Here is a 24623-nt window from a genome sequence, read left to right on the forward strand (position 1 = left end):
CAGGTGATTTTAATTAACCCCTTCTAGAACACATAGGACATTTTTTTTTACTGTGGTATAATATGTAATGCCTTATGGACAGTCAGTTAATGCATGAGATCTTTTATTCTGAGACACAGCATCCAGATATCTCTGAAAAAGAAGTGAAAAAAAGTAAATAATGCTGTTGATTGATAAGTTATCTGAGTGTCTTATCCTACAGTCACTATGAGGAGCACTGCTACACAGTGAGGGAGGGAATGCCAGGGAAAATACAAGTACTTTTGTGTTTTAGTTTACATTAGACATGGTGCTCCAAATTGCCAAAAAACACAAGTTTGATGAATGAACTTTGATTAATGTTTTATATAGAAGTAAGTTTGATACCACAATGTTCAAGCATCATTTTAACAGAAGTCGTCCATCAATAGTCTGTGCTGTTGGAGGACCATGGTCCTTCAGGTATTCATCACCATGTCTTGACACTGTCCCGCACAGACAACGGACCGGTCACTGTCTCCTACAAGATCATCACACCCATCTCCAAAAATATACTGCACTGCTGTGAACATTCTGATGATATAATACCCACTTCAAAGCAGGGTGCACACTGACGAGTAGGAGAAGAAAAATAACAAGGTGCTCTGACAAATGTCAAACGAACCTTAATATACTTTACCCAGCACATCAAATCATTCTGTATAAATGGAAGCAAAGACTGTAAGAATATACATGAATGTTGCTCACAAACAATAGTATCTAAAATAAATACATGTATATGCTACCATAAGGAAAATGAGCCTATTTTTATCAGAATTTTAAAACTACCCATCTTCAGCAGCAGTCATTTTACTGAAAGGGCTATAAGAATATAACTGCAGAATAATCGCATCATTCCATATTTGGTTGTGAAATTTCACTTTTCTTCTGCATGTGCAAAATTCCCTACTCCTACCCCAACCACATTACAGAGTATAAGGAACAGAGACAGTTGCTGTCCAAACCCTGTAGCTTAAAAAGCATTAAATACACAATTCAAAGTTTGCAAAGCTGGAACTTTGCGCCTCTGCGAAACTCGATTCCCAAGAAATTGCAGTGAACAATGTAATTTTTTTTTTCAACCTTTTGTTATAAGATATCTCGACATCCCAGTTTGCTAAGAAAACTACAATCAACAAATATTCTTTAAAATATGCAATGAGTGATCTCGCTGATAATCAGGATAAGTTTTTTTGTTGTTTTTTTTTGTTTGTTTGTTTTTTTGTTTTTTTTTAAGCAATTGACATTTAAGTCCTACACTGGTTCTTTATCAAGACATCATGTAATTTAAAACATTTAATTGTCTAACAAACACATGTGGATATCATTAAAGGCTACTAGGGCGCCAAACTAGGAAATTCATCCCCACCCAAATCAACAAGATGCACAAATGAATAACTATTACTAATGTAAATGTATAGTATCTAAAGATAAGTGAGGGAGGACCCATTCAGTCAATCACACTTAGACATCAGTGATTAAGAGCTTAGATAGTGGCGTAAGAAGAGGAGGAGCGGATGTGGGAGAAGACACTGGGCAGGCCCTCAAAGGCAAAGCATGTGTGTATATTCAATTATAAAATATATATTTTATACACACATCTTTATATCATAGTGAGGACCCATGTCTGGAACATAGGGACATCCCATTCATAATGCCACATCAACAAGACAATCGAAGAGGTGTGTGTAGGAGCTGTTCTTTGGGGTTTTTTTTCAGGTCAAATTGAAAATTTTAACATATCACTGTCTTCTAGGGGCAGTTTAAGAAAAGGGTCTTATACCTGTTCTCTTCTAAGTTTAACAGTGCTTGTAAATTATAGTTGTGTTTGATCGATAAGAATGTTTACTGGGCAGCACGGTGGCTTAGTGGTTAGCACTTCTGCCTCACAGCGCTGGGGTCATGAGTTCCATTCCAAACCATGGCCTTATCTGTGTGGAGTTTGTATGTTCTCCCTGTGTTTGCGTGGGTTTCCTCCGACACTCCAAAAACATACTAGTAGATTAACTGTCTGTTATTAAAATTGCCCTAGTCTCTCTCTCTCTCTCCCTCCCTCCCTCCCGTAAGCTCCAATGCGGAATTAGTGGCGCTATATAAATAAATGGTGATGATGGATGGACAGAACCCTCAAGATAGTATATCCGTACTGAAAAAGCACATTTGTTGTGCAGTTATTGCCAATATTGTGATTCTTATCAACCAAGGTAATTTGGTGAGAAAATTAGGCAGAGAGATGCAACAATTTTGGTGCAGATGTAAAAACTCGGTACAATAAAATAATCTTTTTGGTGAGTTGTGTAATAGAAGCAATTATTCTTGAACAGTTACTTATGAATTTTCGATAGATGTTTGCAAAGCAAATAAAGCTCTGCACTTCTTTTTCATTCTTAAGGACAGGCCAATTAACAACTGTATCAGTCTTGCTGGTATCTCTACTCGGGCCATCTGGGGAAATAATATATTGTAAGGTATGGATTCAGGTCTGTTCAAATTCACATTTTTCCAGTTTAATGTACCGTCAAACACAGTGCATGTTTATTAAGTTCCTCAAGGTGATCGGATCCTGAAGGTATTTTTCCACTCATCTCTTGGTCAAATGTGAACAAGATTATAAGCCCCACCTAAGTCAAGCTTGGTCAAAAATCTTAGCTTTCTGCAGCCTCTCAATCAATTTAGGAATTCCTCAGAGCTTCCTCAGTCAAAAGGTTGATTATTAAACTCTTGTCATTATTAAACTCTGCAGGTTGCATTTGAAAACAAATGCAGCACTGATTTGGGAAACCTCAGTATCTGGACGATACCTGCTGAACTTTGAAGGTATCGGTGCTTGTGAGATTTGTGTAGCAACAGAATCATCATTTCTTAAAGCTCCTGCAAATTAGTTATTTATTGTTGCTGAGAAGAAGTGACATGCCCTGGTTTATTTAGGAAGTCAGGGGTTGTATCAGTAAGATGCGACAATATCAGGGAAGCACAACATTGAGCTCAGTCACAGAGCAAATGCAAGGAGCTGTCCAACAGCCAGAATAGCTCCGTCAGTAGAGCAGCAGACTCCAGAGGTATTTGTATCTTGGTGGAATTCACAAAAGAGTGCGGAGATATCACAGACAGGGCCACCATCAGGGGGGTACAGGAGAGAACAGCAGAGTGGGGCCCCACCAGCCCTGGGCCCAAACAAATGTATTAGTGGGTGGGGCCTCTGCAGTGAATTAAAGGAGGTAGCGGGCGCCATTTCTAGGCAGCAGCTGCTCCTGAGATGTGAAAGGTGAAGTGAGGAGAGACCTCTGTGAGTAATTAAGGAAGCGGCAGTGGGCCCTCTTTTAGGCACAATATCTTCCACCACTATGAAGAACTCGGGGTTTCAGAGCTGCCACCATTTGTTCCAGTCCCAGCCCCTCAGTGGCCTGACTGTCGGACAGAGAGCCGCTACAATGCAGATAGGCTTCCTGCAGCATCGCTGATGTCATGTAATTAATAACATCTCAGCCCTGTCAATGGAGAAAAGTCAAAAGGAGACAGCAAGGAGACGCAGAGAGGTAAGTAAACTACTGCAATGGTCAGGTGGAACCGGGGATTGGTGGTTACTGTAGAGAAGGGGGGGGGGGCAAATGTTGCATAGAGAATAATTTAAAAATGAGGGTGGGGTGAGAGAAGGAAGGAGGAGTAACATTACCCGTGCCCAGATGCCGCTGCTTCAGGCTTCCATTGCTGAACACATCTGGCTTAACAGTTGGGTGAACATTGAGCCAGGGCCGTCTTTCCGACTGGGCGCGATGGGCAGGAGCCCGGGGTCCCAGCGGAGAAGGGGGTGAGGCAGGACTCCTATTAAAAAAAAAAAAAAAAAAAAGCTTACCTTTTGCGGTCATCTGGTCCAGGTCAGGTGGCGATCCGGCTCCCTCCCTGGTCCCCTCTTCCGTGCTGCACTCGCAGTGAATGTGGGGTGTGATGACGTCATCATGCCCGCATTCACTGCGAGCGCAGCACGGAGGAGCAAAGATCAGCGACGAGGAAGAGAAGAGGATCGGACTGGAAGAACAGGGTGATTGAAAGGTAAGTTAAAGGGGATTTTTAAAAAAAGTGATTATATATATATATATATATATCACTTATTATATTTTTTACACACACATATATATATATATATCTATATCTATATCTATATCTATATCTCTATATGGGCCCTACTTTGCCCGGGGGCCCATAATGTTGTTAAGATATCCCTGCTTTGAGCAGTCCACTACTTCAGGTGGGTGGGTTATCTTCACAGAAACAAGTCCAGGGCATAGCCATTATACATGTAGCCAAGCTGTGGCACTTCTATAGCCATCTCTGTAGGAGGTGGCATCATAAAATTATACTTTTCACCAATCCTAGTACCAGGAGCAGGCTAGTGGTTATGATCATTGCCTGGCACTACCTGTAGAGAAGAGGGAGCAGAGAGATGCAGTCTCCACCAGAGATTTTGGATTCTACATTATAAAGTCACCAGAGATGTGTAAGTCTGTATTGAATAGTGGTCACTAAGATTTCCTGCATTTTATTGAGCTCACTGGAATCCTTTATTTATTGTATATATACATGCTTAAAATATGATCCTAATTGAATATGAATGCAGCCCTTTGAAATATCAATGTTGCATATATTTTATCTACTGTATAAAACCACATTCATATTATTGGTTTAGGAAATGATAACACAGTAGCATTATCATATAAAATTAGCTGCTCTTTAAGATTGTAGTTACCAAGTGATGGTAATTTGGAGCCCATTGTGCTAAATACAGTATAACATATTCACACATCTAAAGTTGAACTGACTTCTGTCATGATGCATAAATAGCAGATTTATAAGAATGACAGAGATGACTTAGAGATTCTTTTTATAGAATAATAATGTTATACCATTTGCTAATGAAGTTATTTTGAGGGTATGCATTTAATTAGAACAGTGACAAAAAGAATACAAATTAGGAACATTTCTTAAGATGTTTTAAGTTGTTACAAATGTATATGCTGTGATAGAAAAGTCATAAAGATGGCAACTACATTAGCTCTAGCTTACTGAAATGAATCATTTAAATCATCTTAAGGTGTTTGCTGCCTATCTCCAACTGTTCTCTTGATCCTGATGGCAGAGAGTGGGGCCCAGTGGTTAGGGAGGTGATTCTCTATGTAGGTTAAGCTAATGCAGATTTTACATTTTCTTAAATTAGTAGAATTCATGCTGTGCCGGGGAGAAATCATTAATTTGTCTGGAGAACACATTTAAAGGCTAATTCCGTTCAGAAGTAAAACGTTTTGGGTGGAATTAAGTAAAATAAATGAATGTAAAATAAAATATATAATACCTACACCCCAGCGATAACCCATTTTTTATTCTCATACCTGAACAGCTCCAGACTTGCACGGCAGGTACCCATACTTGCCATGCAAGTCTATTGCCTATTGTGTATTCCCCCATGGCTCCAAAATTTCCCCAGAAACTCGGAATGTTCCCCCTCTATTCCCTGTGCACCAGAATCTGGGCCAAAACTAGTAAACACTTTGTTCAATGCATTGGCCGTAAAGTCTTTCATTTTACTACAGATTCTTAAACCCCAAGACACAATATTCCACTATAAGACACCGTGTACATGCAGGAGGCATCATCTGAGAAGAATGAGCCACTGTCTCTTTTCTTGTCACAGTTCACTTTTGTCACAGTGCTGCTAATGTTTGGGTGTCGCTGACATCTAACTTCGTTATTGCATGTTTATATGCACTTTTATCATACTTAAAATGTTTTGTTGGATAAGCATTAAAAACACATACAAATGCGCATACATGATTGTTTTGACCCAAATACGTAGACCACAAATTTAAATACATACCTTAAACCTTATACCTAAAAATCTCTGCCTACTTGCACCTCCTTCCCCTTCTTCCCTCACAGTCCATGATTTTGCCACCCAAACAATCAACACCAAGAAATTTCCTCATTCCATTTCCTATATACCCCACCCACCTTCTCCTACATTCCCAAATCCACCCTCCCCAGTAACTGAGGACAAGTCTTTGCACTCATCTCACCCTATAACCTGCCCCTTCTACCCTATCCCTCCCAACTTCTTCACTCCTCCTCCCCCGCAGCACCCCTACCTCTTGCTCATCATCTTCAAATCTGTCTCTCTCCACTTTCATATTTCAATCCTCCTTTAAACCTGTATTTATTTCACCAATCCTAAAGAAACAATCTCTAAACTGTGTACAAATACCACCCAATTTGCCTCTTCCCCTTTCCCTCTACTACTTAAACAACTCATACAGACTTTCTCTCCTCACTCCACTCTCAACTCTCTGCAAACAGAATTCCGGCCCCAACATTCCTCTGAGACTGCACTCACAAAAGTGATCAATGATCTACTAACAGCAAAGTTTAAGGGTCAGTTCTCATTATTCATCCTCCTGGATCTCTCTACTGCTTTCGATACTGTTGATTACTCTTTCCTCCTACACACTCTTCGCTCCATTGGCCTTTGTGACATAGTTCATTCCTATTTCACTTCCTATCTATTGAACATCTCCTTTAGTATTTCTACCTCTGGCACATCCTCCCCTCCACTCCCGCTATCCATTTGGGTCCCATAAAGCTCTGTTCTCGGTCCTCATTTTCTTACTCTTCAACTCGTCCACCATTCGGCCTCCGGTACCACCTCTCCCCTGATGACACCAAAATCTACTTCTCCTCCCCTTACCTCTCCCCAATTGTATTATCTTGTGTAATCAACTGTCTCTATTATCTCCACATGGATGTCACAAAGTTACTTAAGGTTCTACATTTCCAAAACAGAGCTTTTTCCATCCTCCCGGAGTCACCACCTCCCCACAAATCTCCCCACATCAGTAACATCACTCCCAAACCTGCTGCCTTGGTGTCATATTTGACTCCTCCCTCTGCTTTATTCCTCACATCTAGGGGTAAATGTATCAAGCTGAGAGTTTTCCGGCGAGTTTGAAAAAGTGGAGATGTTGCCTATAGTAACAAATCAGATTCTAGCTGTCATTTTGTAGAATGTACTAAATAAATGATAACTAGAATCTGGTTGCTATAGTCAACATCTTCACTTTTTCAAACCCACAGTTTAGTAAATATACCCCCAGAAGTACAAACTCCATAAGATTAATTATCATGCTATAATGTAAGGAAACTCTTTGCGCAGGTCAAATGCGAAACCGATTTGTAATTGACCTTTGTAGATTAACATTATTGTACATTCATTATGTTACATTTTATTTTTTTTAAATCGTTATCACACTTACTTTGTATCATTGTTTTCACTCAGACATTCCAAATTATCATTCAGAATAAAACATAACTCCTGCTTGTTATATTTAGCACAGTATATCACAGATAAACATGTCCTTGTAGTATTTTAATCAAATAGCTTATAAATAAGATGCTTGAAGATATTTGTACCACTTTAATCCATCTATATGTTTTCTAAAGGTTAAAGACAGAAATAGAGCAAGCATTTCAGGCACCTGCTATATTTAGCATACACCATAATTATGCATATGGCAAGATTCCCTGTTATTTCTGTTACTTAAGCATACGTTATGCTGGGTGGAGTGTTTTGCTGTTCTGCCAGTATAGTTCCTCACTGAATACCAGGAGCAAGAAATCTGATACACTATCCATAGACCAGATTGACAAAATAATATGTAGAAAGACAGCTAGTGATTAAAGCAGTCTACAGATAAAGTGTAACTTGTGATGCTGACCATACCGGAATTTAGATAAAAAAGGTAATCTATGAGTGTGGATGTTTATCTAACAAAATGATTTATTTTATCATTTACTAGCTAGAGTGTGATGCTTTGACCTCAGTGATAACAGTTAATCTGAGTGTGAACTCTTCTTTCTTCTAAACTGCTTGTTAATTGTTTCCTGCGGGATTCTGGGAAGAGAGTTACAATACCTATTACTGCTTTAAACATAAGGAGGCAGATGCTGAGTTTGACACATATTGGGAGTAATTTATGTTAAAAAAAAAAGCCATAAAAATAGAGGGCCTGGTTCATTAAGGAAAGTAAAGAAAAATAAAAAGAGTAACTTTGCAGCTGGGCAAAATCATGTTGCATTGGAGGGAGAAGTAAATTTAAAATGTGGGGACAGATTTATAGTTGGGGTAGGGAATGTCCTAGATCAACTTTAAATTTCAGTGTAAAAATAAAGCTATCAAGTATTTGTGTGCTACCTGAAAAACAGACAGTATTTATCTTATGTGAAAAATAATAAACTAATTTGCACCCCTTGCATTGTAACATGGTTTGTCCTGGAGCAAATTTACTTTTTTTTTGGGTACTTTCCTAAATGAATGGGTCCCAGAGTGTAAATGCCCAATGAGTCATTGTGAGATGCGTCCAACTCTGCACATGCATGTATACACCAGGGTTACATCAGACATACATACATACATACACATACACACAACCAAGTCATAAGCACAAAAAAAGTTTGTTAACATTAGTTTTGATATCAAATAACACATTGGCTATTAGGCTTGATAGAATACAGGACATATAATATTCCTTCTCATATCTGAATGAATTTAGCAAAAAAAAATACTTCCACAAATTCCTGTAATATATGCACGATCAATGGAGAAAGCACCCATCAGCTTCAGAGGTGAATTCACAATCAGCCAATCAGGAGCAGCTAGCTAGCTCTGGAGGCCATCATCACCATGTGTTTGCACTTGTCCTCTAGCAGGTGTAAAAGTTAAAGCTCCTGACAGGTGTATATGCATCTCGGTGCTGGTCTCTCTCACACTGGCAAACAAGGCTTCTAGCTGCCCACAGACTAGCAAGACCTACACCAGCAAACAAAGGGGTAACTCTTCACACCTCCAGACTGTTACACAAATGTAAATGCAAGCACACACACAACTTGTTAATCAAATATATCAACAAATCACACACTGGCATTCAAAGGGTTAATTTGTTAGAGCTATTTCTTCTTAACAGGCTAATGGATTATTTAGAGTATCAAGGATGCCACATATTAAATTATAAGTTTAATATACAAAAGTACAGGGCATTCAGATATAAAAAAATAATTAATAAACAATAGATTGATATAGCATATACAAGCAAAGCAGATTAAAATAAAAGGGGTTACATTCAGAGTAGCACTTACATGACTTGCATTTTCTGGCCAAGGGAAATTGGCTTGGAGGATGGACAGCTTATCAATGTGAATTGATTTCCCAAAAGTCTGACAATTTTCCTGTAACTGGTCTCAGCTTTTTAAAGACACTTCCACACCTCTTCCTACCCCCAGGGGTTGTGGCCTGTGACACTTTTTTCAATCACAATTTGCATGTTGTCTGATTTACTACGCAATTCTACTATGTGACCTAACTTTTCTGTGGAGCGTCACACAGACCCAATTTTATTATTAATAAATCCCCTATGAATCTGTCCATCTTTTGATACCAAACATGCCTAAATACAGTGTATTCGCAGAGCTTACACTCATTTCCTTAACTTCTCTGTGGGACAGCATTCATAACCTGACATATGAGCTGCTCTTCATCATGCTATTGAGGAATATGTGATTGATCACTACTTTTATTGATTTTAAGTGGCATATTTTAAAACTGAATTCTTTTTGTCTATATCACATATAGCCTACGTCACCACATGGCCTCTTTGAGCCAGACAACATGCTGAGTGGTTCCTAAAAGTCTGTTCAGGTGTCACACTCCCTCCCAGGCCAGGCTATATCTCACAGCAGGAGCTATTTGAAGCTGCCACAGGTGACACTCCTATCTTCTCACACTGGATTGTGCAAAGCCATCAAATACGTTTACATCAGAATTTCTGTCTTCACATTTTACACTTTAGTAGCTAAACTTATCAATGAATTCATTTGATATAACATATTTACACTGCAGTTATGATTTATCCCTTATTCCCCACAATTATGTGATGGATTAACCCTTATAAATAACGGTAAGTTCTCTATGTACCTGACAGCATGCATAGTGCAAATTATTTTATATTATGCTATGCAAACGGGCATACGTCCAACTCAGCATCAGCCCATGGTGTGTTATAGATCCTCTGCAAACTACCTATGGAAGATTCATAATAGCACAGTCCCATTATTACTATAGCATAATCAGTAAAGTCAGCTCTGAGAATCTATGAAAGCAAAGCAGGCCCTGTAACTATCGTAGTACAACATTCATTGATAATAGTAGTATACTTTAGAAAGAAAATATAATCTATGTACATTTACTGCAGTGTTTCCAGCTCATCTCTCTCACTGGGTTTTGGAATGTCCCTCTTGGAGCCAGACTCACATTTCATAGCTACCTGCAGTTAACATCTCATACACAATCAGAAGGAGTTGTCAAGGAAGAAATACAAGCTTCATTCTATCAAGTGAGCTTTAATTGTCAAGATTAAAAGGAATACAATTGCACTTACACAATATGTGTAGTATATTGCATCAATATATAATCAACCAATCCTCCAGATGAGACAAGAGAAACAGACCTTAGGTATGGCTGTGCTTTTGGTAACCATAATCCCTGCAACGCGTTTCACTAATGAACATGTGTATAAGCTGTGTTTCTTAACACCAGTTCTCTTGCACCCCCAACAGCTCTTGTTATTAGGAATTATTTTATCACTCATTGGTGATTTTGTCAACTTGGCTGGATATGTAATTATCCTATTTCCACAGACAGAAATCGCCAAACTACGAGGTGTTCCTGTTGTGGTGTGATTCAGTATCTCTTACTTGGAAGTAATAACAGCTTGTCCTACCACTTCTAGGGAGCATAAATATTTAGGATCATTCATTAAGAGCAGAATAGAACAGAACATATAATGGTGCATCTGTATTAACTCACATGTACACGTGTCCATGTACAACACACAAATATGCCCAAACTAAGAAGCTGGGACAATGTGCTATAGATTTTACTTCCATGAAGAGTTATGTCTGTCACTTCCTCTTTTAGAATAAGTAATGCTTCAGAGTTATGTGCCTTTTAGTCTTATTTAATGCAATGTCTACAGTGACCATATGGTATAGCACCGCAATTAAAGGTATTTGCTTTATGAATGTGTGCTGACAATTATTGTTAGTGATAAATGAATGGGGAAATTTCACAAATTAAATTTACAGTAAAGACATTTTATTATATATACTTGTAACACCTAATGGAATTGTGATATTTTTAGTTGTAAATGTATTACATATTGTGTAATTACTCAAAATGACAACTACTGTAAAATGGGGGATCTGCACTTGCATTGGTAAATAATCTGATCAATGGGCATATTCACAGGCGTGACATTGGTAGTATATCCATTTATTGAGAAAGTGTATGCGGTGATAGGGGGCTTCTTTTACTTCCACATGGCTGCATGGTGCAAATAGGTCATTCTTATCTTCTGATCTTAGATGAGAGTAAGAGACTGCACCCTTAGAGCAAGATGTGCTCTGTTCCCCCAGGAATTATATATAGAGTTATTGGTGTTTACTACTTGAATATAGAAAATAGACAAAATTCATGGACAATAAAGTTACAAATCAAGGTCAGGAACCAGAAGAGAATTGAAGTACAAAATCAGCAAGCTAAGGACAGGTCAAACACAGCAAAGATCGTGGCTGAACGCAATCAAAATCCAAAATTCAGGCAGCATCAGCACACAAGAAACAGCTGTGACAAAGGGAGTGGTTTGCACACAGGCCTCTAAGAGAGGAATTAGGGATTCAGCTGACAGTCTGCTGGGCACGGTTGCAGACATTACACATTTGTACAGCGATGCACCTAAATTAAAGATAGGTAAGTGGAGGACATATGTGTGATAATATAATAGTATAGATTTGGATTTAACTTTAATATTTTTAAGTGGTTTGGAGTTATCTTTTTCCACAGCTAACAGCCTATATGCCTATCAATGTGTGCATTACTGAGCACTGTGATAGGCACACTCACCTAGTCAGTAGTGCACAAATGAAAACAGAATGTGCCTATGCGCATCTAATTAGCAGTCTGGCAGGCAGGATCTTAACATTAACCACAATTGGTCTGTATATTCAAAAATCTTTCAAATGCATTAAAAAGATCCTGTGTAATCTGGCAGTGATCTGCCCACTCAACCTGAGTACTAACATACAGATTTTTGGTCACCCATGTTCATGGTCAAATTGGAGAGTGATCCTGTAGCAGAGTGACAGCTTTAGTCAACATTTTTGTTAAGTTTGTGTATGGTGAACAAACACATTATGGACTAAGTGCAATTATTCCTGCAAACAGTGGATTAAGCGTTCAGTTTATATAGGGACGCATGTAGAGTAGGATGTAAGTCCAACTTCTATGCAAAAAATGTGCTTTTCATTATTGCGCATGTGCAGCAAAAGTGCATGGGTATATTTCTGTATAGAGGGAAGGGGCAGTAAGGAAATTTTTAGCTTACATATTTTGTAGTTGTGGAAGCAGCCACAGATACGCCTGTCTGGAAGAGTATTTGTTGTGGCTGCTTCACCCCTGGTGGAAGATGTGTGCTGAACATGATGAACATCAGCACACAGCTTGCTCTTCTGTGATATAAAATAAACAAATGAAAAAGTACTACCAGCACTTGTAGCTTAGGTTGGTAACTGCAACATCTGGGGTTTGGTTGCCTGAAAATCCCAAAACCAGCATTAGTGTATGCCAGTCAGGGATAGTGGCACTATAGTAGGTAAACTGCAGCAAGGGGACCCCTACAATACTTTTGCGTACCCCTTATGAAAAATCAGTGCCGTGCTGAAAACGCTAGGGCTCATCCCACCCCACTGGAGTAATGTGTATGGAGTGATAAAAATAAAGTAGAAGTGAGATGGGAGCATCTTGACTTGGTGCTCTACTGGTCCTAGTAATCCCTAACTGTCCTAAATTGTTTGGGTGTGTTGGCACTCCTACACACAACCCTCATACAACAATTTATTGCTCACCTAATTCTTGGGGTGCAGCAAGGTCCTCTTCTTGGGTTAGAAGAAACCCCACGTAGAATGCAGAGTACTTGCTCGCTACAGAGTCCCGCCGGTTATTATTATCTATTCATACAGTGGGGATTCCCCACTGTCTCTGGCTGGCATTGCCTACTGCTGGTATTAGTATTTTGTGGGGGAACCTCACGCTTTTCATCCAGTCTATTTTACCAACACCAACCCAGGCTGGGCAGCATTAGTGGAGGTAGTCCTTTTCAGAGAAGGAATGGGGGGCTACATGTTTGTGTGTTTTTTATTTGGAGAAACAAAACATACAATACAAACGGCAGTCATCATCATCTACTTGATGAATGTTATCTCTACCACATGGTACGCTTTTAGCGTATCATACAATTCAAGCATATCATACTCTACCATGTGCATTTTAGGTATTATGCAGACTCTGCCTGGTACGTAAATTGAATATTTTTGTTGGATGCAATTTAAGCCTCCATAGTTTATATTTTAGTCTTATGGTAAATGGAAGAGCTTGAAAGTATTAAAAATGATTACAGGAAAATATTTTTTTATCCCTGAAATTATTTTTTCAACACCATCAACAGTTTTTCACAGATGCAAACACAATTTTAATTACTCTTCTTTAATGATTCCATTATTTTTAACTAGTGTTGATTACAAGGACATCATCTAATCTGACAATTTCTGTTTCAGAATTTTTGCATGTTTGTAGGTGTGCAAAATGTAGTAGGTTCTGGTGTTATTTTTACAGCAGTTATTACAAAGTATCTTTTCCTCTCATGCAGCTGCCTCGGGTCAAAATAGTGTGATGTATTTAAAATAATGTAAACCTGTTTTATGAATCTTAACCATAGAATGTATTGATACTTTTCAACAATAAAAAACATTTATTTCTTAGTAAAATTTTGTTTGTCCCACATCTGGAACTGAAAACATGTTTGTAGTTTATTTAAGGTGGGATATGCATGCAACACAAACATTTTTACAATAATACAATGTTATTTAATATTAGCTGACTCAGTGTGCTTTTCCATCCTCCAAACCTGGAGAATGTTGCAGGTGAGTGAGGTTTATTCATTGTTTTGAAAAAAGCGAAGAAATATTTCTTATAAATTGATTACAGTAGCTTGCAAAAACTGATGGATCTTTGAATAACTGAAAGCTATACCGATTGGGGCCAATTTGGAACTGTTGAGACCTTTTATGGATCCATCTGAAGCAGAATTTATGTAACCAATGAATGGGGATGGTCAATAACGCATTTTTAAAGTTTAGCATAGAGGCTGTTATCTCTTAGACGCGGAGGCACAAATCTTACACGGCCCCAACAAAACTGGTGGATTAAATCGATATGTTAACCAATTACACGATGATGAACAGGTAAGGAATTGCAGACTATCTCATTGATGATGTGCTGAAAGACTGCTAAACCAAAGGGCATTACAAGATAATTGTAGTGCCCGTCACAAGTGTTAACAGCCGTTTATAACTTGACTGTCTACAAGCCTGGTAAAAATGGAGGCACCTTGGGTCTAATAAAAAAGATCTGACATTTGGAGACTGTAATAGTGATTCTAAGGTGATAGTCTTATCGCTGCAGCACAGTGGCATAGTGGTTAGCACGTCTGCCTCATAGCACTGGGGTCATGAGTTCGATTCCCAACCATGGCCTTATCTGTGTGAAGTTTGCAGGGCCTTATCAACCACTAGGCTGACCAGGCTGCAGCCTGGGGCGCTGGGTCCAGGGGGGCGCTGGGCTGTGGGTATTTATTTATTTTTTTTAACTTTTTTTTTTTTTTTTTAATTTTTTTTCATTCATTTTTTTTTCGGGGTGGGGGGTCGCCGCAGGGGGGGTGGAGGGCTCGACGATCAAAAGCATTGGTGGTCAGTGGTTAGCAACACACAGCCAATCGCCAGGCTGCCTGTTGCTGTGCAGCAGACAGGAAGCAGGACGTCTTCACTTCCTATCTGCTGATCTGAGGAGAGGAGCGACGCTGGCACAACTACAGGTAAGTGAAGGGGGGAACTGCCCTGTATATCTATAGGGAGGGGGGGGAACTGCCCTGCATATCTATAGGGAGGGGGGGGGAACTGCCCTGCATATCTATAGGGAGGGGGGGGGAACTGCCCTGCATATCTATAGGGAGGGGGGGGGGGAACTGCCCTGCATATCTATAGGGAGGGGGGGGGAACTGCCCTGCATATCTATAGGGAGGGGGGAACTGCCCTGCATATCTATAGGGAGGGGGGGAACTGCCCTGCATATCTATAGGGAGGGGGGGAACTGCCCTGCATATCTATAGGGAGGGGGGGGAACTGCCCTGCATACCTATAGGGAGGGGGGGAACTGCCCTGCATATCTATAGGGAGGGGGGGGACTGCCCTGCATATCTATAGGGAGGGGTGGGGGAACTGCCCTGCATATCTATAGGGAGGGGGGGAACTGCCCTGCATATCTATAGGGAGGGGGGGGGAACTGCCCTGCATATCTATAGGGAGGGGGGGGGGAACTGCCCTGCATATCTATAGGGAGGGGGGGAACTGCCCTGCATATCTATAGGGAGGGGGGGAACTGCCCTGCATATCTATAGGGAGGGGGAATTGCCCCGCATATCTATAGGGAGGGGGGAACTGCCCTGCATATCTATAGGGAGGGGGAGAACTGCCCTGCATATCTATAGGGAGGGGGGGGAACTGCCCTGCATATTTATAGGGAGGGGGGGACTGCCCTGCATATTTATAGGGAGGGGGGGAACTGCCCTGCATATCTATAAGGAGGGGGGGAACTGCCCTGCATATCTATAGGGAGGGGGGGGAACTGCCCTGCATATTTATAGGGAGGGGGGGGACTGCCCTGCATATTTATAGGGAGGGGGGGGAACTGCCCTGCATATCTATAAGGAGGGGGGGGGGAACTGCCCTGCATATCTATAGGGAGGGGGAGAACTGCCCTGCATATCTATAGGGAAGGGGAACTGCCCTGCATATCTATAGGAAGGGGGGGGGAAACTACCCTGCATATCTATAGGGAGGGGGGGAACTACCCTGCATATCTATAGGGAGGGGGGGAACTACACTGCATATCTATAGAGAGGGGGGGGAACTACCCTGCATATCTATAGGGAGGGGGGGGGACTGTCATGCATATGTATAGGGAGGGAGAGGGGGAATGTCATACAAATCTATAGGGTGGGAGGGGGGGGGGCTGCCATGAAAATCTATAGGGAGGGAGAGAGGTTGATATGTATGAAGGAGGGCAGAGAAGGGGAGCTGATATATGTGACTGGGGGAGTTTTAATGTGACGGGGGGGGGGGGGGGATAGCTAGCTAGCAGAGTGGAGGTAAGGAAAATAGCTGCAAGGGGGATGGATGCAGGGTGAGAGGTAAAGAAAATGGCTGCAGCAGGGGTTAAGGAAAATGGCTGTGGGGGGGGGGGGTTGTGGTTAAGGAAAATGGCTGCAGGGGGTATTTAAAAAATAGAGCAGCTTTGGGGGGCAGAATCTCATGACTGTGTGGTGGTCACATGGGTGGTCTCAGCAATCACTAGAATACTAAATATTAGTGAGATGGGGCTGGTAGAGGTTTGTATTTGATTGACAACAAATAATATATTGCTTATATATGCCTGTCCAATGGGGTACTTTTAGCTGGCCATAATGGAGTGTTTTGTTTTAACTAAAGGGCCTAATCATTCAGGGTTTGCATTATAATACATTTTTGCATTTTCAAAACAGGACGCCAACTTTCCAGAAGCCAGCGAGAGGATAACAAAGTTGCAAGAGAGAAGAGCAAGAACAGGTAAGAGACAATGGCACAATCTGTCTAAATTTGAATGCTGGAGAATACACCTGAACATTCATATTCAGGAGTGTTCCTATACAACTATATATTCGGAGGAGGGGGGGTGGGGGGGGGGGGGGGGGCGCTGCGGCCGTATTAGCCTAGGGCGGCCAGAACCCTTAATCAGGCCCTGGGAGTTTGTATGATCTTCCTGTGTTTGCGTGGGTTTCCTCTGGGTGCTCCGGTTTCCTCCCACACTCCAAAAACATACTGGTAGGTTAATTGGCTGCAATCAAAAATTGACCTTAGTCTCTCCCTCTCAGTCTGTCTGTGTGTGAGTGTCTATAGTAGGGAATTTAGACTGTAAGCTCCAATGGGGCAGGGACTGATGTGAATGAGTTCTCTGTACAGTGCTGCGGAATTAGTGGCGCTATATAAATAAATGATGATGATGATGCAGTAATTAATGCAGGGCCTCAGGGAATGGTCTTTATCTAAACGAAAAAGAACCCTGTAATAGCAGTAGAATAAAGCCTCTGCCTAGATCTTCCTTAATGTACTCAGACTTGAGTTTCCGGAATGGAAAACAAATAGACCCAACATCCTTAAGCAGTAGTACCAGGCTTCAGGTTGATATCACAATCGTAATTCTTATTTAGTAGTATTTCGGCCTTTTGTTTTCAGAACACGTGTGTATGGGAAAAAGAGGTCCCAGAGTGATCTCCACAGAGGTAGGGAGGTAGTGGGTTTACCTTTCGAATGTCAATTACTGAATCCAAGAAGGCCAAAATAGAGCACTTGTCATGAATCTAGCCCAATGAAAGAGAGCATTCCTGTAGCCTGGCCAAGTCAAGCAACAGACGGATTGAAGGTTTTTAGAATTAGAAGAAATTAAATTTGTTCATTATGTAGAACTTTGAAGAGAGTTCCCAGGCATAAGTTTAATTTGAATCAAACACAGTTAATGCATGTTTAAAAAAGATGGGTACAGAGAATGAATTCACATTTGAAACCATAATGCCAGATGAAGTGGACAAGGAGACCTGAAGCTCATTCATAGGGCCAGAGAAACCTTACAGAAAGGTAAATATTTTCCTGCATCATTACTTTCCTAGAATGAGCCTGCAGAGTTGAAGCTGGGAGCAGAATGCAAGCGGGGTTCATGACCTGAGCAAACAGTAAATTAAATCCAAATGTGGACCTACTGTGTCACTAGTGATTTTTGCTGGCAATCGTCAGGGGCAAATGGAAAACCTCAGTTTTTGCAAGAAATTTCCACAAGAGATGAATGGGCTGTATCATGGGGAGCCCACAGGCTGTTGCCTTCATGCTACACTTGTTAGGCAGCTGCAGACTAATAAGTGAGTGGCTAGGAAACAGCATGAGGGTGGTAGCATAGGGTTTAAGTTAGTATAACATGCCAAAAGTCTTACGATAATTTCACAGAAAAATGTTTATCCACCATTTATTGTGACTGCATGCATGAGGCAAACATATATAAAGACATGGACACCAATTTAAAGTTTTAGCAAAAGGTCACAGTTATTTAAAAAAAAGTATGCAATTTGCAACTAATAACTGAACCAAACAGTGCATGGTCAGCCAGTGCTAACCACTGGTCCCCAGGGGCAGATTAAAGGAATGGAGGCCCCTGGGCTAATGGGGCCCCCATTCCACCATGAGGCCCCCCCTGTGAGCCACCCCCCTCCCCCTGTGAGCCACCTGCTGCCCCCCACCCCAAGCGCTTACCTATTTCTGTTGTCCTGTCACTGTAGTCCTTCTTCCAGGAAGGGGAACTTTGTGATGGAGGGGGGCATTGTGAAGCAGAAGGGGGAACATTGTGATTGAGGGAGGCAATGTGAAGCCGGAGGGGGGCAGTGTGAAGCAGGCGGGGGCGGTGTGAAGCAGAGGGGGTGGTGTGAAGCAGGAGGGGGAACATTGTGATTGAGGGAGGCAATGTGAAGCCGGAGGGGGGCGGTGTGAAGCAGAGGGGGTGGTGTGAAGCAAAGGGGTGGCAGTGTGAAGCATGGGGGCAGTGTGAAGCAGGATGGAGGGACAGTGTGAAGCTGGGGGAGGCAGTTTGAAGCAGGGGGGGAACATTGTGATGGAGGGGGGCAGTGTGAAGCATGGAGGCAGTGTGAAGCAGGAGGGGGAACATTGTGATGGAGGGGGGGGGGCATTGTAAAGCAGCGGGGTAGTGTTAAGCAGGAGGGGGGACATTGTGATGGAGGGGGGCACTGTGAAGCATGGAGGACAGTGTGATGCAATGTGATGAAGGGGGCGGCAGTGTGATGGAAGGGGGCAATGTGAAGCAGGGCGGGCAGTGTGATGCAGTGTGATGACTTGTCATTTTTTTGACCGAAATGGGAGAGAAGATGCCCATTGCTTTTAACAAGTGCATAATACATAGACAAGGACTCAAATCATCACAAAAAATTGTCTGTTGTCGGCTTATTGTGTCAAGTTTTTTGTTCCCAAAGCTAACACCTGGATACCTCTCCTCTAGAGATCCTGTGTTTGTCCCTGGGCAGCAGTGGAGTCTGGACAGCAATCTGCATCAGACATCACTGCATCTGGACCGCTGGAGGAGGTAAGCCTTATCATTTTTATTTTTACAAATGTCAAGTGTGAGAGGGTCTGGGAAGAGAGTATTTGGTGGTGGGGCGGTAGTTTGAAACTTTGCCTAGGGCACAGAGAGACCTTGGTGAGGTGCCTCTATCCCTTTTATTTTTCTCTTTGATAACTATAAATCAATATAGCTATCAGTAACTGCAGTAAGTAGGGGTAACATACCAATATGGAAGGTGTTTGGTCTATTTATAAATAATTACTATTAGACTTTGACAGTTTTGTAAACGTTCTGGATTTGTCCACACCTTAAGACCTCCCTGAAAGTCACCCCTGAAGTTTTAGATGACTATCATCTTCATCATCATCATCACCATTTATTTACATAGCGCCACTGATTCCGCAGCGCTGTACAGAGAACTCACTCACATCAGTCCCTGCCCCATTGGAGCTTACAGTATAAATTCCCTAATATACACACACATACACACACAGAGGGAGAGAGAGACTAGGGTCAATTTTGATAGCAGCCAATTAACCTACCAGTATGTTTTTGGAGTGTGGGAGGAAACCGGAGCACCCGGAGGAAACCCACGCAAACACAGGGAGAACATACAAACTCCACACAGATAAGGCCATGGGCGGCAATTGAACTCATGGCCCCAGCTCTGTGAGGCAGAAGTGCTAACCACTTCGCCACCGTGCTGCCCCACTATTAGGATCACAGTCAGTAGTCATGGTTCGGACAGATCATGGGCATAGCAGGCTGCTTTGTTGGACACTGTGCTTGAGGTCAGTACAGTGACAGCTGATAATGTGGTCCTCACTATTTTCAGGTCTTCTGACATTCACATCATGCAAGTAAACATATCATGTGTGGTTCTACAATTAATTTGATGGGTCTGAATACTAATGTCTCCCACAAGCTGCTCACACCTCCCAGTCTCCCTGTATATTGTACAATCTATATAATACTGAAGGAAGTAGGTTCTTCTGCTTGCTGGAGATGTAAGTCTTCAGACACTTGAAGCCATTAACATTAAGTGGGTGTTAAGTAATCTGTACAAAGTCTCTCAATGCCTGGAAACCAAAAGTGATATCACAGCTGCAACCCATTTATATCAGTGGAAATAGTGTGATAATAATGTCTCTTAAACATACTTGCCAACTCTCCCGGAATGTCCGGGAGAATCCCGAAATCTGGGTAGGTCTTCCGGACTCTCAGGAAAGCAGGCAAGTATCCCACATATTGCAATTTACTAGCCAAAATGACGCGATTCACAGGGGATCGCGTAATTTTGGCCCAGCCCCCGCGACAAAATGACGAGAATGGCAAAATGACGCGATTGACTGCACCCCGCCCCCTCTAGCCCTCTAACCACGCCCCCTGCCCGGGATCTCCCTGAATTCACTATTCAAATGTTGGCAAGTATGCTCTTAAATACTGCTAACTGGTTAGAAAGATGAATTAAAGGATTCATTTTAGATGGTCCCTACTAAAAAATAAATATAGAACATCAAAGGTTGAAAGGAGGTGAATCTCTGGCAAAGTTCAAATTTATTTTACGCAACATATTGTACATCAGTTGTATGCTGAGATATATATATATATATATATATATATATCTCAGCATACAACTGATGTACATAATATATATATATATATAAATTAGCTGAACAAACAGCGTGCAATGTGGAGTGGTCTGGACTGAACAGTGACACAAAAGTGTCTATTAGCTGCAGTTATTTCTGTGCAGGGCCTGATCAGCCAACAGGCTGACCAGGCTGCAGCCTGGGGTGCTGAGTCGTGGGGGGCGCAGCAGCGCTGGGGAAGAAAAAAATTTTCTTTTTTTTGCCCGATTCAAACAACTCCCCCCCGCCCGCCAAGCCCCCCCCCCCCCCCCCCGAAATTCTTACCCTATAGGGTCCGCCCGTGTGTATGGAGTCCACCTATGACTCCATACACAGGCTCAGCTAGTGTAGGCAGAAGACGGCAGATGACAGCTAATCACAAGCTGTCAGCTTCCGTCAGTGCGGGCGATGTGCGCTGTTCAGTGGGTCACGTGAGATGTTAACATCTCACAAGACCAGACTGATCAGACAAACCGCGCGAAACCACAAGCACCGCCGGACGCCGGAGAAGACCAGAAGAGGAGTTCACAGGCAGCGGCAGGTAAGTAAAACTTTGAGTGAGCACTAAAAACTGTGAGCACTAAAAACAGGGAGCACTAAAAACTGGGAGCACTAAAAACTGGGAGCACTAAAAACTGGGAGCACTAAAACTGGGAGCACTAAAAACAGGGAGCACTAAAAACTGGGAGCACTAAAAACTGGGAGCACTAAAAACTGGGAGCACTAAAACTGGGAGCACTAAAAACAGGGAGCACTAAAACTGGGAGCACTAAAAACAGGGAGCACTAAAAACTGGGAGCACTAAAAACTGGGAGCACTAAAAACAGGGAGCACTAAAAACTGGGAGTACTAAAAAAGGGGGGAGAGCATTTTCAGGCACAATATGGGGAGGGGGAGTGTTTTCAGGCACAATAATAAGGGGGGGGAGGAGAACCTGGCATTTTCAGGCACAATATGGGGGGGGGAGAACCTGGCATTTTCCGGCACAATATGGGGGGGGGGGGGGGCGAGAACCTGGCATTTTCAGGCACAATATGGGGTGGGGGGGGGGGCGAGAACCTGGCATTTTCAGACACAATATGTGGGGGAACCTGGCGTTTTCAGGCAGAAATAATTAATTAATGGGGGGGGGGTGGGCAGTGGCACAGATCACGACTGGGGGTGGGATAATAGGCTTTACTTATTATTCTCTATGGGCGGGGACAGTGGCACATATCATGACGCAGGGGGGGGGGGGGGTAAGCTGCAGGGGGATAAATATTTTTCTCTATATGGGGGCCAGAGGTGAGATCATGACTTGGGGGGGGGGGAATAAGCTGCAGGGGTCATAAAAATTATAAATTGGCTAAGGGCTGGGGGGTTAATTAACTGACTGTCAGGGGTTGGTAGATGTTAGTATATTATTATAAATAATTTTCAAATCTTTTATTATCTATATATGCCTGTAGTAAAGGGTTGTTTTATTTGGTCATAATGGAGTGTTGTGTTTGAATCATTCAGGGTTTGTTAACATTTTGCATTTTTGCACATTTTCAATACAGGACCCCAATGTTCCAGAAGCCAACTGACAACAATACTTCAAGAACAAGCAAGAGAGAACATCAGGTAGTCTGCACTGCAAGATCAGGTAAGAGAGATCAGCGCTAACTTTGAATGTGGATTTTTACTTCAGTGACATTTTAATGTGTTTTCAAACTAATGTGGACCTGATTCATGTATGTAAGTAATAAAAAAAAATAAGTAAGTTTTCACCTGGACAAAACCATGTTACAATGCAAGGGATACATATTAGTTAATTATTTTGCACATAAGTTAAATACTGGCTGTTTTTTCATGTAGCACACGAATACTTGTTAGCTTTATGTTTACACTGCAATTTAAAGTTGATCTAGGACATGCCCTACCCCAACTATAAACCTGTCCCCACATTTTAATTTACATCCCCCTCCAATGCAACATGGTTTTGCCCATGTGCAAAGTTACAATTTTTTGGGGATTTCCTTTCCTTAATGAATCAGGGCCTGTGTGTTTTTATGTATTTATGTTTTATGTAAATCGAGGCAAAACGTCATTGTGACGTATTCGTTTTTCTGAGCTCGGATCTCACGAGATTTGAAAAGCATAAATACCATCCTCCACAGCAATCCATCGCCATTTGACAGAGGGAGAAAGCAGGGTTAGGTCACACTGGCTATATCAGCGCAGGGACAGTGATTGATTGTATTCAATACCATTGAAAGCTTAATACCAGTTGTTACAGCAGTAAGAGGAGAAGAGAGGAGGTTTTTGTTCAGTTTCTGGCACTCCAAGTGTTGTTGGGGTGTCCCCCATTCTTTTGCAGAAATTTATCTTGCTGTGAAAAAAGTCCTATTTTGCAGCACTGTAAAAAAAATATATTTAGCACTCCCATTTGCTGTTGGGGTGTCCCCCATTCTTTTGCAGAAATTTATCTGGCTGTCAAAAAAGTCCTATTTTGCAGCAGTGTCAAAAACAATTTGTAGCACTACAAGTGCTTTGGGCTCAGAATGGATTCAAAGCAGTCCACATATGAGCAAAATGAGCAACCAGGTTCTGTCACCAGTCCTGATGGTAGTGTTCCCAGTACGTCATCTGGGAAAGGAGATGTCAAACTACACCGTCTTTTGAAATCAGTGCAAAAAAACCCACACCAAAATTTTTTTTACCGCATTGAAGCGAAAAAGAAGTGTAACTGAGGAAAAGTTAACTGCCGATAAAAAAAAAATTGCCAACATGCCATTCTACACACGCAGTGGCAAAGAGAGAATGAGGCCTTCGCCTTTCTCTATCAGTGGCAGATCCAAAAATGTTACCGAGCCTACAAGTGGTGCACAACTACTGTTACGTGTCAAAGCCGAGCTGCAAGATAACAGTAAGGCATTAGAGGATAATGTTTGCTCTGAATCAGAAATGACACCAATCCCTGTGGAGAGTCCATCCAACAGTGGGGTGTCTAATCGTGAGCATTCTGTTAGTGTGCCCATAAAAGGGGCCCTTTCAGCAGTTCTGGTGATGTGTGCCTGAACAGCCTGAGTGTAGCCGGTGATACACAAATTAAGGATGCCACTTTGGAATTAAAAGAGGATGAGGGGGAGATTTGTGTAGGCGATGAGGGCGCTAATGAGGATGTTGATGAATATGATGCAGACAGATACCAAATTGCCTTTCTTAATTTATATTTATATTCTAGATTATATAAAGGCTGAATAGTTTTCTATTTTACTACAAGTACAAGTGGATGGGGGGGGGGGGGGGGGCTGATGTAGACAAATACCAAACTGCCTTTGTCCATTTCTTTGTATATTCGAATTTCTAGTTCTACAGTCTATGCAGGCTGCTTTTGTTCTATTTTACTACAAGTGGATAGGGATGGCGGGGGGCGGGGGGGCTGATGCAGACAGATACCAAACTGCCTTTGTCCATTTCTTTAGATATTTAACTAGAAGTGTAGGGTGTAATATACACCCAAAGACGATGGCTGCATTGCCAATAGGCTAAGATGGAGAGGAAGACCATTAGGTTCATGTGCAGAATTAAGGACGGCCTACCAGGGATTAAACTGTTTTCTTCCTAATTTATTAGCTTTAGAATTT

This window comes from Mixophyes fleayi, chromosome 7 (assembly GCF_038048845.1).
Source record: "Mixophyes fleayi isolate aMixFle1 chromosome 7, aMixFle1.hap1, whole genome shotgun sequence".
Lineage (NCBI taxonomy): Eukaryota > Metazoa > Chordata > Amphibia > Anura > Limnodynastidae > Mixophyes > Mixophyes fleayi.